General features: G+C 38.4%; 1 long non-coding RNA gene and 1 pseudogene across 2 annotated transcripts in view; one reads left to right on the forward strand and one right to left on the reverse strand.

The window, feature by feature from the left end:
- The window catches only part of LOC140620998 (uncharacterized), a 28008-nt gene extending 16007 nt beyond the window's left edge, over positions 1–12001 (reverse strand). For both annotated transcript variants that reach the window (XR_012020733.1, XR_012020732.1), the window contains exons 1-2: positions 11100–12001; positions 9491–9549 (exon numbers count right to left, since the gene is read on the reverse strand). This is a non-coding gene — a long non-coding RNA (uncharacterized lncRNA). The remainder of the gene's footprint in view (positions 1–9490; positions 9550–11099) is intronic.
- Positions 4539–5645, forward strand: LOC140620580 (large ribosomal subunit protein uL23 pseudogene; annotated as a pseudogene).
- Positions 12002–12566: the final 565 nt, after the last annotated feature.

Below are 12566 nucleotides of genomic sequence, written 5' to 3' on the forward strand. Positions count from 1 at the left end.
GTGACATTCATCATATTTGTACTATGATGTTCCATGAGGACAAGGACCATGTCTGTCTCATTTATCGCCAGATCCATTTCGGTACCTGGCCCAAGAGGTATATTCAATAGGCATTTGTTGACTGAACTTGTTACATAAACCACAAATACAGTATGTAAAGGATTCTTTCTTTAAAGCTTGCTGTCTTTTAAGCAATAAATGTACATTTAAATAAAGACTACCTGAAGGCTATATCCCAATTTTTTTTAACTTCCCAAAATGTGTGACAAAATGTGATAGAAAAGGAGAATGGAGATATTACAGATCAATGGGGAACACTTTTTTCCAGGAGACATTTGGGACCTTGAAGTAGCCCTCAAGACACAGTGTATAGCCATTAACTCTAACTATACTTTCTAAACAAAAGGCAGGAAATAGGCAGGTGAAATAATGGAGGTGAGATGGTGATATACTTGGCCCACAAATTTTTTATTCTAGCTCAGCAAATCATTTGCCATATGACCTAGACATATCTCTTTCTCAGTTTTTCCACTTAAATGAGTATCACAGTATGAGTTAATCTTGCCAATGAGACAAAAGAAGAATAATTAAAGGTTAGTGTAAGAGGCAAACTTATTTTCAGATGCAAAAGAAGAGTTTTCTAATGTTGAATTAACATTAATTCAGATTATTCCCATATTCTCCATAATGAGAATAAATCAGAATTGCTCTTTCTCTTTTTCCTCCTCTACTTTTCTTGTCCTTTTTCCTTTCTTTGTATTCCCTTTCCTTCCCTTCTTTCCTTTCATGAACATTTCAATCCAAAAGCCATTAGGAAAGCAAGATAGATGTCTTCATGGTGGGAGTGTTTAGGGGAAGGGAGAGTCAGTGGTGTCTGAAGTGGGGAGCTGGAGTCTAAGGAGGTCAGGGGGTATCCATGCAAGGGCCACATGACACTGGATGTTGGACCTCAAGTATGGTTAGGAGGGTGTTCATTTGCTGAGGAATGGGATATTGAAATAGTCTCAAGTATTTCTCCACAGAATAATTATTAAATATTACCCTTCCTTCATCACCTTAATAGCATGAACAAAATTAATATCCTTTATAATGAGATGAATCTAAATAATGTGCCACTTGAATGTGCACATATGCATTCATGTGCATTCATGTGTTACTCTAACCAGACACACAGCCTGAATCTAATCATGAAGAAATATTAGACAAACCCAAACTGAAGGATATTCCAAAATAAAGGTGACCTCTAATCTTCAAAAGAGTTAAGATCATGAAAATCCAAAGACTATTCTAGATTGAAGGAAACTATAGAGACATGATAACTATATGCAATGCATGATTTCTGATCATTGTAATGTGGTTATATTGAAGAATGCCTTTGCTTGTTAGAAATACAAAAAAAAAAAAAAAAAAAAAAAAAATCCAGGGGCAATGGGGTATCATACTGGCAACTTATTTTCAAGTGGTTCAGAAAAAAAAAAAAATTCTTTGTGATGTATTTGCAACTTTTGTGGAGTTTTAAGATTATTTATGTAAAAACAAGAATGCCTACAGTTGATAACTTAATAAGTAGAGGTGAAAATGTAATCTGACAATCTTGAGGGAAGTGCTAGAATTGCTGGTGGTTCAAAGCAGTTGCCTCTGAAGAGTGGCTGCAGAGAAGAGAGAGAGAGTTGGTTTCCATTATAAACGAGTCTATTATTTGATCTGCTTGATGTACATGTATTATTTAAATGAAAATAAACTTTATTACTTTAATAAAAGTAAATGAAATATTTGAAAGTTGGTGTGTACTTGGACCCAGACAAGAGGAATCCCCATCCTGAGTCCCAGATTTGGGGGGGAGAGTGGCATTTGATCCTTTTATCAACATGTGGAGGCATCCATGGGACTGAGAGGATGTGTCCACTATGGATCTATGTTCACCTTCTTCTAGACTAAGCTCTGGGGACCTAGAACCCTAGCTTTTCTTGTCCAGATAGCCCTAAACCCACTTCTGGAGCCTGCATGGGCCACTTGCCCATGTCTTCCCTCTCAGAGTGGACCGCACCACCTGTGCACACATTGCCAGACCTCACAGATGGCTGTTTGAAGGTTGTATGACTGGAACAGAATTAGGTGAGTTACAGGGTTCACCTGAATGGGGCAGGGACAGGTTGGGGGTAGGGAAAGAAAGGCGCCAGAGGTTGGGGCCTGGGGGCAGCTCTTTCCATACCATCACTTCCTCATATGGAACTTCAAACCGAAATCCAGCCTTCTAGAGGATAAAGGCACATGTAAAGATAAAAGGAAAAAATATCTCTTTATCCGATTTTATTTAAGTTTGTTAGCTTGATTTATACATTTTCAATATTTAAACACAGTAGATGGACCTTTGTTTATTCTCTCACAGGTTACTCTGCAAATGTTAGAGGTGAACCTATTAAAAATCCTCCCAGTAACCTTTGTTTCTACCTATTCATTTAAAAAAGAAAGAAAGAAAGAAAAGAAAAGAAATTAGGAAAGTGTGATTTAAAAGCCCTCTGAACCTATCTGTGCCTTTCAACACAATATTTTAAACTGCTTGTAAACATTTCATAAGCCAAGTTGGCAGAGGAATAATTCAGCTATGGGAAAAAACAGTACGTGCCAAGCAACCACTCTAGAGAACAGAGAGGTCAGTGACTGGAGGTGGCATGACCTGGTTAGATGAGCCACGACTCTCTCTTGACATTTTAGGAGGAGCACGTCTCTGTCTTGACTTTATTCAGATTGAACTTCACTGATCCTGTTGTATGTGACCTTCCAAATGATGTACCTTATAAAACAACAACTATCATGTTCACCTTAGTAGGATCAAATATGAAGGCTCTTGTTTTCAAACTAACCCACAAGTTTGTATTTTTGTAAAAAGTTTAGGTTTGAAATGGCTCTGGTTCTCTCTCTCCTTTCCTTCCTTCTTTCCTTCTGTCCTTTCTTCTCTTATTGTCTCTCGTGATGCTCTTTTTTCTCTCCTAACACTATGATACATTTAAGGTGGTTAGTCTTTGCTTCCTATCTTGAGCTCTGTGAGACCTTGAGCTCTGTGAAAGCAGGAACTGTATTGTATATGCTGTGTACCCAGTGCCTGCCATTGGAACAGGCATCAATAAGTAATGATATTTTTTAACTTAAAAGGAAGAGGAAGGGATTTCTTTTGTCCTGGAAAGTGAATGAGCTTTTTGTAGGGAAGAAAGCAGACCAACTTATCAACCAGAGTCCAGGACTTTTGACTTTTCACCTCATTTCTAAGTGGATCCCATCATGCGGTCTTAAGTAAATTCTGTAACTTTTTCATACATCTTTTACTTAATCTCTAGCTACACAGAGCTGATACCTCTCTCGTACAGCCCAGGAGGAAGTGGCTATCTGCATCGACTGAATCAGGAAAGAAAAGTACAAAATGTCATGTGAATATGTTTTATTCATGAGAAACAGTATGAAAGCAGAGTACAGTGAAGAAAGAACTATTGGTCACAGAGGGTATTTTTTTCCAGCCACACCCACGTACTGACAACAATCTCAGCCAGTTAGTTGTGTTTTCTCTGATTACAAAGAGGTTAACAGACAAAAAACTCTGGTTCACCAGAGTCCCACTTCACATAAAGGGACATTTTTGGAGGCAAGACTCATGGGTACCAAGACTGAAGGGTAATCACAAGGACAAAGGTCCCATCCAGTTCTAAGATTCTAGAATTTTAATTTTGTTGAGAGTTTGGGAGCAGGGGTGCTTAGCTGAACCAGAGAAGCGTTCTACTTTTCTATGTTAGTGTCAAAATTCTGGCATAGCCTAGTCTGTCTGAGGTTGAATTTGACACTTTATCTTAATCTGGGCTTAAGTCAGTTGTAGCCTCACAGGATTACAAATACAGGATTTTTAACAATTTATTGGCTTTGCCTGGTGAATACAAAAGATAAGAAAGTATACCCTTTACTGGCATCAAAAAAAGCCTGACCTATTCCTTTTACTTTTATTGAGTCACTCATTTAATTACCAGGCTGAGGAGAAAGAAGTATAGATTTCCAAAGCCAGAGATAATTGAAAGTAAACTCTTCAGTGTTAAATTCAGGGGTCTGAGGGGCTGGTGTCTATTTTTTCCAGACAAAAGGTGGAGTGGGATAAATATACTGATCACGAACAGAGAAGCATATGCTCACAAAATGGAAAGGAAGAGGGGCACCTGGGTGGCTCAGGGGTTGAGCATATGCTTTTGGCTCAGGTCAGTGATCCCGGGGTCCTGGCATCAAGTCTCACATTGGGCTCCCTGCGAGGAGCCTGCTTCTCACTCTATGTCTCTGCCTCTCTCTGTTTCTTTCATGAATACATTAAAAAAAAAAAAAAAAAAAAGATGGAAAGTAAGAAGTAGTGACAGAAGGAGCAGAGGCAGTTTCCATTCATTCCTGCCCCAAGCAGTCATCTACCTTTGGCCAGCACCAGCCTATTACCACTGAATCAGAGCCCATACCCGGCTGAAGAGACTCACCATCCTCTTTATCCCACACTACATCCTTATAAGGTCCCTTATTGGATAACTATGAAGAGGTTCACTTTCTTCATAGAAGTCTAGTAACGATAGAAAGATTATACTCGCCTTTCACGAAGATGGTGCCGAAGGCGAAGAAGGAAGCCCCTGCCCTTCCCAAAGCGGAAGCCAAAGCAAAGGCTTTGAAAGCTAAGAAAGCGGTGCTGAAAGGCGTGCACAGTCACCAAAAAAAAAAAAAGAAGATCCACACGTCACCTACATTCCGACAACCCGAGACCCTGCGTCTCCGAAGGCAGCCCAACTATCCTTGAAAGAGTGCCCCCAGGAGAAACAAGCTTGATCACTATGCCATCATCAAGTTCCCCCTGACTACTGAGTCAGCCATGAAGAAAACAGAAGACAACAACACACTTGTGTTCATTGTGGATGTCAAGGCCAATAAGCACCAGATCAAACAGGCTGTGAAGAAGCCTTATGACATTGATGTGGCCAAGATCAACACCTTGATCAGGCCTGATGGAGAGAAGAAAGCATATGTTCGACTGGCTCCTGACTATGATGCTTTGGATGTTGCCAACAAAATTGGGACCATCTAAACTGAGTCCAGCTGGTGATAAATCTAAATATAAATTTTTTCACCATAAAAAAAAGAAAAAGAAAGATTATACTCATCTTGAAGTTTGGAAACTTTCATAGATCGTGTATACTGGTCCTCCATTACCAGAGTGAAACCAGTGGATTCCTGTATGTTTCTTCCTGATTCTTGTGGTAACTAAATCATTGCAAAAATAGCCTTTTCTATAAAATGTTTTAAGAAAATAAAAAGTATTGTGATTGTTATTGAAAATGTCTTCATGAAAAGAATCCTCCCCCCGCCCCCCGAATCGCCTATCTTGTCTCCTAAGACAAGATTCAAAAGGCATTTCCCTCATGAAGGAAATCTAAAGATTCTTACTATGATATGCAAGCACTTGCCTTTTATCTTCCTTAATGAAAGATTTCCCATTGCAATTCTTTATAAAGGTAGACCTGGGGATCCCTGGGTGGCGCAGCAGTTTAGTGCCTGCCTTTGGCCCAGGGTGCGATCCTGGAGACCTGGGATCGAATCCCACATTGGGCTCTCGGTGCATGGAGCCTGCTTCTCCCTCTGCCTGTGTCTCTGCCTCTCTCTCTCTCTCTCTCTGTGACTATCATAAATAAATAAATAAATAAATAAATAAATAAATAAATGTAGACCTGATAGTAGATTTTGATTCCAAACCTGGCTTCCACAGATATGTCCAAGTGACAAGCGTGGCTCAGGTGGCAAAAGAATCTAAGGAACTTTGATGTTTGCTCTTTGGGGTCACTCTGCCAACCTAAAATCTCAGAAGGTTGCAGGTTAGTTTTTGTTGTTGTTGTTGTTGTTTTTAAATTTCATTACAGTATAATTAACATACAATGTGTTAGTTTCAGGTGTATAATATACTGTGATAAGACAATTCTGTACATTGCTCTGCTGGTTGGTTTTTAACATAGAGGACTATATAATTTTACACCTATTCACAAATATTTTCACCTATGTTTTCATAGCTTTCTGGTTTATCTATACAGATAGTATCATTAAGAAGACATGTATAAAAGCTCTGGGGAGAAATATTTCATACAGATCTGTTGGATAATAGCCAGGATATATTTCTCACAAAATCCTGGAGCACAGTCAAATTCTCTATTTCAAAGTGGGGGCGCAGTTTGGAAAAGAAAGAAGGAGACTCCTAATACAGAGAATATAAAAGCCAATAGCTTCCAAGTCCTGAATTGCTTCTGACCTCTTTTCCCTTGCTATACCAAAGAGATATGCAAATATTTTTCATTCTGCTGATGGGTACAGTGGTAATGAATTAGTGTTGGCAAAATCTTTTGAAAGGAGAATGTAGAGTTTATTAAGGAAGCAAGAAACAGAAGACTAGAGAAAGCCCTCTTGGTTGGCCAGATTGTATAATGTTACATAACATGTTTTTTGCACCATGGAATAGGGCAGATGACCTTAAAAAGAATTTGTTTGTTTGGTTGTTTTGAAGTCTTCCTTTGACAATAGCAATAAGTAGTCTGATTTAGCAATTACCTAAAATGTTTGAAGGGTCAAGTATCTGTGCAAATGGGAGCCAAATGATGTAGCCTCTACTCCTTTGTTTCAGTCTTTCACTCAGCAAGCATTTACTGAATACACAGTGTGTGTCAGCAATAGTCTAGTCTGTATGGGAGATACATAGATTCCTAAGAGGTCAATAACATCTGCGAATGAGTTTATAATGTAGCAGAGGAGATAAGCAATACATATACAAATATCTACACTGCAAGACGATGTAATGTTTGGGACATTTTGTAGGGAGCTGACTTTTGAGCTGGCCAGGTACCGGATGAGATCTTCTGGGAAGACATAGGCCTTGGTAAAAACGTGGCCAAACTATCTCCTCCCCCTTCTCCTCTATCTCTCTGTCCCTCTTCCCTCCCCTGCCCCAAACAAAGGTAGATTTGTGTGCTCATTCTGCCTTATTGCATACTGTAATTTGTACCAACTTTCATTGTGACAATTATATTCTAATTGTTGTTTACAAGTCTCCAGGAAACTGTAAAGTTCCTTAGGGCAGGAACCATGTCTTTTCACGTTTGTTTTCCTATCATTTAGCAGGGTTTCTGACACAGGATACCTACTCAGTAATTATTGGAGGGAGAAGGGAAATAAATTACAGAATACATTCAGGGATATGAACAGTGAGTGAGTGAGTGAGTGAGTGAACGCTACAATTTGGCTGAAATCAAAGATGCATGAAGGAGAGCAGTGGGAGTTAAAGCTACAAAAGTTAAGTTGGAAAATGGGTCCAACACTATCAAGTGTTGGTGAGTTAAGTGGAGCAGTGGAAACTCTTCTGTGCTGCTGCTGAGGCTATACATTGGTACAACCATTTTGGGGGAACCAATTTATCAACATCTAATAAAATGAAAGATGCTCATATTTTGTGACCCAGAAATTCTAATTCTAGAGAAACTTTTGCTCATTTACACAATGAGACAGATATAGAATGTTCATTGCTAAAAGTTGGAATCAAATCAATGTCCATCAGGAGGAGAATGGATAACTATAGATAGTTAACTATAGATCAATAATGAATAACATTAGTTGTATTATATTAATATCAGTTACATATAGTGAATTATTACAGGTATATCAATATGGGTGAATATGATAAATTTAGTATTGAATGGAGAAAAAGAACCCAAGGCTGCAGGAGAATTGCTATGTTGTCTTTTATATAAAGATTAAAATACTGTAAAACAGCATTCTTTTTAATGCTTGGGAAGAATGAATATTAAATTCAGGAAGGTAGGGAAGGAGATGTAATCCAGGGAGTTTTTATAAGGGCCTTGACTCTATTGGGGCAGATTTTGTATATTCATAATTCATGTAGCACTTGCATGTTAGACCAATAGGAAAGACAAATTTAATTAAATTGATTTGAAAATGAGGAATGTAAGGAACCTGGACTTGGAGGCTCTAAGTTGAAATTATATTATTTGTTTTAGTGTATTAGAGGGTAAAATGAAAATCATTGGAGTTGAAAATACTATTTTGACAGCACTCAAAATGACGGGAAGAAATCAGGATTACCCTCAGCCCCCCAACCTCATCCCACATGCTCTGAAGAGATATTTATGCTTTTGCCAATGAATTTTTCCAAACCATTTAAAAATGTATGTAAAGAACACACAATATTCAACAGATACATCAATGCAACAAATAAAGTATTTACACCATGTATTAAAAAAACCATGTCTATTTCTTTTCCCATAGTTTATCTTAGAGAAACAAATTTTCTAAATTTATTACCTACTGTGATAGCTAATTTTGTGTCAACTTGGTTGGGTCACAGGGCACCCAGATATATGGTTAAACATTATTCTGGATGTCTCTGTGAAGATTTTTTTGAGTGAGATTAACATTCGACTCAGTACACTGAGTAAGAAAGAATGCTCTCTCCAGTGTGGGTGGGCCTCCATCCAATCTGCTGAAAGCCTGAATAGAATAGAAGGCTGAGTAAGAAAGAAGTCTTTTTTTTTTTCCTGACTGTCTTCAAGCTGGGACATGGGTCTTCCCTTCTTTGGACTCTGGAAGTATACCATCAGCTCTCCTGGGTCTCTAGTTTCTTTACTGCAGGTCTTGACTTTTGTAGATCTTGACTATTCAGCCTCCATAATCATGTGAGCCAATTCCTTATAGTAAATCTATCTATTGAGAGAGAGAGAGAGAGAGAGAGAGAGAGAGAGGAGAAAGATGGATATTCCATTGGTTCTTTCTCTGGAGAACCCATATTAAAACACCTACTAAATAAAGTAGCATTTGGTTTATTTTTGTAAGCTTAGTTTGCTCACATTTCAAAAATTCTTCAATTTAGTATCTGCATTTGATGAATCATAAAATGTTCTAAAATGCAATTCTGGGAGTCTGTCCTAAGAAGACAATGTCGTGTGCAAAAAGGGCTTGTGCTCAGAAATCACTGACATGAGTTGATTTCTGGTTATGCCACTTATTAGCAGTGTGACTTTAGACAAGTTATTTTATCTCCTGAGATTCAAAGTCCTTATTCGAAAATAGGACTTGGGGGTGTGTAGGTGGCTTAGTTAAGTGCCCGACTCCTGATCTCAGCTCAGGTCTCGATCTCAGGGTTGTGAGTTCAAGCCCCAAGTTGGGCTCCATGCTGGGTATGGAGCCTACTTAAAAAAAAATAAAAGAAGAGAAAAGAAAATAGGGCTAATAACTTACGTCTCATCAGGCATATGAGTATCAACAGCACCAGCATAGTGCCAGGCATGTAAATATTCACTTAAGATTTCCTTGTATTGTGACTCTTAACAGAAGAACATTACTTGGCCATTTGATTGTGAAGTCATCCTGTAAAAAAGTGGGTTGAGGCTTGAGGATGGGTGAATGGGAATGGTAAGGTCAAACTTACCTCAATGTACCCTGACGTAAATCTAATCTAATGTCCAGGATAAGTTGAATATTTTCTCCCTGCCAAAAGAAAAACAAACAAACAAACAAACAAAAAACGTGGGCTGTCATTTGTTCATCACTTAAAATGTTATTATATAATAAAATAAAATAAAATGTTATTATAATACCTCTATTTTCATTGTATGTTTCCTTTACTAATCTTAGAAGCTTGCAGATACTAGCTTCCAGGAAGAGAAGGAGATCCAGCAGTTTATTATTATTCCACATACAATGAAGATACTGAGATTTCGATAGTGTCTTAACTAAAGGAATATGGCAAGTCAGCCCCTAGGTTCAAATGTCTCTCCAGGCACTTAGGAAGACAGTGATGTTACATCCTTTGCAAAATTATATGCCAGGTGCAGTGAGGGTGCAAAATAAAGAGAAGACATCAGTCTACCTTCAGCCTAAGAATAAAGAGAGGGTAAAACTTGTGGAAAATATGTAGAAACACATCCTATTAGGAATATACATATTTAGGGGATCCCTGGGTGGTGCAGCAGTTTGGTGCCTGCCTTTGGCCCAGGGCGCGATCCTGGAGACCCGGGATCGAATCCCACGTCGGGCTCCCGGTGCATGGAGCCTGCTTCTCCCTCTGTCTCTGCCTCTCTCTCTCTCTCTCTCTCTCTGTGACTATCATAAATAAATAAAAATTTTAAAAAAAGGAATATACATATTTATGACTGTAATTCCCTTAAGCCTTTGCTCAAATTATACTTTCTCAGTGCCACCTACCTTGATCACTCTAAATTCTTCAGTCTGTTCCCCTGTCCATTACTTTTAATTCTCCATTGCTTCCTGCACATTTTAGTTTACCTATATAATACCTATTATGTAATATATATATTTAGGTTTAATTTTTATTATCTCTCCCTCCACACACACAGTAGAATACAAATTCCACAAGTTCAGGGATATTCTGTTTTGTTCATTGATGTATCCCAAGTGTTTAAAAAGTACCTAATCTATATGAGGCACCCAATAAATAGGTTCTGAGAAGCTGCAGCAGAGTTTCAAGACAAGGAAGAAGTTTTGAACACATGCCTTTGCTCCCTTTCCAAACCCTAGTAAATCAACAGGAAGGGGATTTTTTTTTCTAAGGCATAATCCCAGAAGGTCAAAATGGGAAAAAGGATCATGACAAGACTTTGGAAACTGGAAAACAGGCAGTTGAGGGATTAACTGCCTTAGTAGAACCCAGAAAGCTAAAGCTTAAGCAGGCAGTGGGGATACCCAAGAAGCAATGTGATTTACACTGAAGAATCCAAAATGAGTCAAGATTTGGTGGTACCAGCTACCTTTGGAATTGGGGAGTGGGCAAGGAATGATGTAAAGGTATGGCTAAGGTCAGGGTAATTGTTCTGTTGTGACGAGATTCCCCAGACTCCAGGCAAAACACTGGAGCTTTATTCACTGGTAGGATTGTAATCAAGAATCTCTTGACTGGGGAACACCAGATCCTTCTAAGGGCAGAGTGCTGTATCAGTCCAGATCTAACTAGGAGACAGAAACTACACAGTATTATATTTTAAAAGTGACGGTTAAGTAGAATATACACTGAAGCTTACATTCCTCAGTCTCTTCTCTTCTTTCAGCTTCTAAAATGCTGGCAGCCAGGCTGAAATATTCAAGCAGGAGACTGAGAGAAGCTTCTTTGCAGATTCTGACAGCCTACAGAAAAAAAAAATTATGATATAGTATTGGAATGACACAAAGAAACAGTCTAGTCAGGAACACAAAGATCTGCTTGCTTCGAATGTGCCCTATCACATGCTCAGAGCCTCTGATTGTCTTTTTGGTGCCTTACTAGATACATGAATAGACAGCCAAGGGTCATCAGTTATCTGCAGAAACAGATTTGCCAAAACAAGAAAACAGGAACAAAAAACTCAGAGGACAAGAGACTATGCAGTGAGAAGAAAAATATTCCCTCAAACTATCATTAATAATCTCAAAGGTAAAAAAGAAACCATTCCATCCATGGAACAAGATAAGATGCAATAAAAAGGAAAATCCAAAAGAACTTTTGCCAATTAAAGTATGATAGCAGATCTTAAAAACTCAATACAAGGTTTGTAAGATGAAATTGAGGAAACCTCCTAGAAAACCAAGCAAAAGAAAAAGACATGGAAAATAAAAGAGAAAGTTTTTTTAAAAATGGAGGATCAATTCTGGAGCTGAGACAGAAAGAGGGGGATGAAAAGGGAGGAAATAATTTTTAAAAATTCTCAGAATGGAAGGACAAGCATTTCTAGATTGAAAGAGTCCTCCAAGGCCTTGATACTGAATGAAAATGGATCCATACAAAGGCATATTATCACGACATTTTGGAAAATGGAAGACAAAGGGAATATCTTAAGAACAATCTTTTCCATGAGACTATTAGAGCAGGGGCTTCTCCAAGATCAAAAGAAACCAAGAAAGAGAAACACAAAGGATCCAGGAGCAGGAAATCCAAAGTAGAAGAGAAGAAAAGAGACTCTAGAAAGATGCTGAAGAGAACTGGCCAAATGAAAGCTAGGCAGCAGGCTTGGAGAGCAGCCAGTCCAGGGTGGAGCTGGTGAGAAGGTTCCAGGAGATATCTCTTTTAGAAGATGAGATTGATAGAATTCCCAATGTAACCAAATGTAATAACAGATATAGACCACTGGTAGGGAGTTTGGATTGAATTAATGATAAGTGCCTAGAAAAACTAAAAGAAAAAAAATAGGCAAACATTAGGTTCAGAGAAAAAAAGCGTGCAGGAGAGAAATCATCATGGATGTATTATGTGGCTCATGTATGAACAGTATTTACACAGTCATGGTAATATCAACACTGAATATTGATACAATCAAAAATTAAAACACAACTGTACTGGGAGGACAGGAAAAGTGAAGCATGCACATACCTATGTGAACGAGTAGTATGTGGTGGTGGTGGGAGTGGCAGTGGTGGTGGGAGTAGCAGTGGTTGTGAAGAAGGTGAAAGTCTCATCTTCCATGGTGGGAGTCACTAAATAATGTATAAAAAAGTTAAATCCATAAGTAGCCTTA

Source organism: Canis lupus, chromosome 29 (genome assembly GCF_048164855.1).
Source record: "Canis lupus baileyi chromosome 29, mCanLup2.hap1, whole genome shotgun sequence".
NCBI classification, from domain to species: Eukaryota; Metazoa; Chordata; class Mammalia; order Carnivora; family Canidae; genus Canis; species Canis lupus.